Here is a 3947-nt window from a genome sequence, read left to right as displayed (position 1 = left end):
AATTACAACTACCTTATATTAGACAAAGGTGCTAGAAGCATGCAATGGAGAAAGGATAGCATCTTCAACAAATGGTGCTTGGACAACTGGAAATCCATATGGAACAAATGAAATTGAATCCCTAACTCTCAGTATGCACAAAAATTAACTCAAAATAGACCAGAGATCTAGGAATCAAACCAGTGACTCTGCATCTAATAGAAGAAAGAGCTGGCCCTAATTTCCATCACTGGGGTTAGGCCTCAAGTTCCTTAATAAGACACCTATAGCACAAGAATTAAAACCAAGTATCAACAAATGGGACGAATTTAAGCTAAAAAGTTTTTTTCTCAGCAAGAGAAATAATGTGTGAGGTGAATAGGGAGCCTACATCCTGGGAACAAATTTTTACCCCTCACACATCAAATAGAATTCTAATCTCTTGGGTATACAAAGAACTCCAAAAAATTAAACACCAAAAAACAAACAAACAAATAACCCAAGGATAACAAATAACAAATGGGCCAAGGACCCGAATAGACACTTCTCAGAAGAGGATATACCATCAATCAACAAATATACAAAAAAAAATGCTCACCATCTCTAGCAATCAGAGAAATGCAAATTAAAACTACTCTAAGAGACCATCTCACTCCAGTAAGAATGGCAGCCAACAATAAGTGCTGGGGAGAATGCGGGAGGGGGGGGAGAGGGGGGAGGGGGAGGGCGGGGGAGGTACACTCATATATTGCTGGTGGGACTGCAAATTGATGCAGCCAATATGGAAAGCAGTATGGAGATTCCTTGGGAAGCTGGGAATGGAACCACCATTTGACCCAGATATTCCTCTTCTCAGTCTATACCCAAAGGACTTAAAAACAGCATACTACAGGGACACAGCCATATCCATTTTTACAGCAGCATAATTCACAATAGATAGACTGTGGAGCCAACCTAGATTTCCTTCACTGGATGAATGGATAAAAAAAAATGTGGCATTTATACACAATGGAATATTAGAACTAAAAAATAATATGATTATGGTATTTGCAGGGAAATGGATGGCATTAGTGCAGATAATACTAAGTGAAGTTAGCCAATCCCCCCCCAAGTGTGGAATGTCTTCTCTGCCTTGGGGAGGGGTGACTCAAAATGGGGTAGGGAGGAAGAGCATGAGAAGCTGCTGAATGCTCCCAAATGAAGTTGTTCCTACCATTCCGGAGAAACACCTCTGCTTAGAAAGACTTCAGCAGGGCACAAAGGAGAGAGTGCACCCTGAGAACTAATTGAATATATAAAGTTTCAAGCAGCTGGTGCAAACACTGTTGGATTTCCAGTTCAAGAGAACACTTGAACCTAGGAGAACAAAATTTGGGGCAAAGTGTGACTGATGAAAGTGACCCTTTGTCCTGCCAAGTCAAGACAAATTGGAGGAAAAAAGTTTTCAGATTTTCCAGTAGACACGGACATTTCTGCAAGCTGCTGAAGGCTCCCAAATGAAGTGGTTCCTGCCATGCCGGAGAAATGATTCTTTTAGAGCGACTTCAACAGGGCACAAAGGAGAGAGTATGGTTTTCATAAAGTAGTACATATTGACTCTGGAATAATAAAGCAGGAAAGAGATGGTCCTCTTGAATTTCAGCATCCTTTCTTTAAACAAAGCTGGGATGACTTGTTGGAGGACATTAAAAGGAAGTTTTCATTTTCAAAACCAGAAGAAAATAAAATTCGCCAAGAAGATTTAATAAAAATTATAAGTAGTGCTCAGAAGGTTCAAGTAAAACAGGAAACAACTGAGTCCAGACTTTCAGAATTAAAAATTGAGAATGAGTCCCTTTGGAACAAGGTGTCTGAATTAAAAACAAAGCATGCACAGCAGCAACAAGTTATTTGAAAGATTGTCCAATTTATTGTTACATTGGTTCAGAATAACAAACTTGTGAGTTTAAAGCGCAAAAGGCCTCTACTTCTGAACATTAATGGAACCCAGAAGAATTTATTTCAGCACATAAAGAACCAGTTGATAATCTTTATCATAAAGTTCCACACAGTAGGACTGAAAGTTTAAAGACAGGAGAGTGGATTTCAGATGACATCATTATTTATGATGTTACTGATGATAATGTGGATGAAGAAAATATCCTAGTTATTCCAGAAACTAATGAGGATGTTATATCTGATCCCTCCAACTGTAGCCAGTATCCTGATATTGTCATGGTTGAAGATGACAATGATGATGAGTATGCACCTGTCATTCAGAGTGGAGATCTGAGTGAACCAGCCAGAAAATCCCTAGGTTCAGGCAGTGGTGGCATCAACCCTCTCATGTCTAGTGCTGTCCAGCTAAACGGTTCATCCTGTCTGTCCATAGAAGATCCTGTGACCATGATGGATTCCATTTTGAATGATAACATTAATCTTTTGGGAAATGTTGAACTGTTGAATTATCTTGACAGTATTTATTGTAGTTTAGAGGACTTCCAAGCTATGCTGTCAGGAAGACAGTTTAACATATACCCAGATCTCCTGGTTGATCTTTTCACTAGTTATGTGCAGATGAATCCCACAGATTACATCAATAATACAAAATCTGAGAATAAAGGATTAGAAGCGACCAAGAACAATGTAGTTCAATCAGTTTCAGAAGAAAGAAGAAAATCTAAGTCTAAACCAAATAGGCAGCTTATCCAGTACACTGCCTTTTCATTTCTTGCATTCCTTGATGGCAATCCTGCTTCTGCTGTTGAACAGGGGAGTACAACATCATCATCAGAAGTTATGTCCTCTGTAGATAAACTCATAGAAGTCGATGAGCTTTTGGATAGCAGCCTGTACCCAGAAACAACCCAAAATAAGCTTGTTCACCTGGAGCCATTGACTGAAGCTGAAGCTAGTGAAGCTACACAGTTTTATTCATGTGAACTTGCTCCTGCACCTCTGGATAGTGACATGCACTTTTAGATAGTTAAATCCCTAAGAAGTAGACTCAACATGTATATATTCATCAAAATGATGAACTATTTATTTTAAAGTATCATTTGGTACTTTTCTTTTGTAAAATTGCTTTGTTTTTGTAAATTGCTTTGTTTTGTTTAATCAGATACTGTGGAATAAAAGCACCTTTTGCTTTTCTCACTAACCATACACTCTTGCAAAGCTTTGAAATGTTACTCACCTGCCTAGATATACACAAAATTTAGTGCACATTATTGGCATATCTTTAAATTGGCTTCAGATGGCCATTTTTCTCCAGTTGTAATTTGGATTTCATTTTACAGATATGACCATTAGCAACAGTTATTTTTGTTTTGCTTGTTTGATGGTGTCTGTCTAAGTTTGAGTGTAAGTCACTAGAACTAATGATAGAACTTCTAAAGCTTTCTCTGTTCCAATTATTTTTATTAAGTATTTTTCACTTGGTTTATTTTTAAAACTGGGAACATAAAGTGCCGGTATCTTGTAAAACTTCATTTGTCTCACTTGGTTCGAAGTAGTTCATAAATGTTTGGAGTTCATTCATGTTTAACAGGAAGGGCAAAGTGTACACAAATACTCACTGTCTGATATGGTTACAGCTCCATATACATGGAAACACATATACATAATGTATTATATAAATAGCTGATAGAAGACAAATTATTAATTTGTGGATTTAAAGAAAAGGAGAAAGTTCAAATGTTGGCCTTCATGCTCGAGACATGAAATAATTTTAAAGAATATAAGGCATTTTCAATTATATAGAAATTATTATGAAGGCAGAAATTGGCAAATCTTCATCAGGAGAAACAGAGTATTCTTACAGTGATTCTTGGCACCAGTGGGGAATGAAGTTTCCTGAACTTAAAGTTGTACTCCAAAATGCTTATTTCATGTAACCAATTATTAACTTGGCCTGTAAAGAGTTAATTTGATTATATTTTGCTTGTTTGGTGTTAAGTACATGTGTTGTTGGAATATTGGGAATTTTG

The 3947-nt window shown here is 37.2% G+C and overlaps 1 pseudogene; it reads left to right on the top strand.

Annotated features, from left to right (window-relative positions):
- Positions 1-1516: 1516 nt before the first annotated feature.
- On the top strand, positions 1517-2940 carry LOC144373779 (heat shock factor protein 2 pseudogene; annotated as a pseudogene).
- Positions 2941-3947: the final 1007 nt, after the last annotated feature.

The sequence above is a fragment of the Ictidomys tridecemlineatus genome, unplaced genomic scaffold (assembly GCF_052094955.1).
Source record: "Ictidomys tridecemlineatus isolate mIctTri1 unplaced genomic scaffold, mIctTri1.hap1 Scaffold_4823, whole genome shotgun sequence".
Taxonomy (NCBI): Eukaryota; Metazoa; Chordata; class Mammalia; order Rodentia; family Sciuridae; genus Ictidomys; species Ictidomys tridecemlineatus.
Note: the sequence above shows the minus strand (reverse complement) of the source record. Positions and strands in the feature narration are given on the sequence as shown.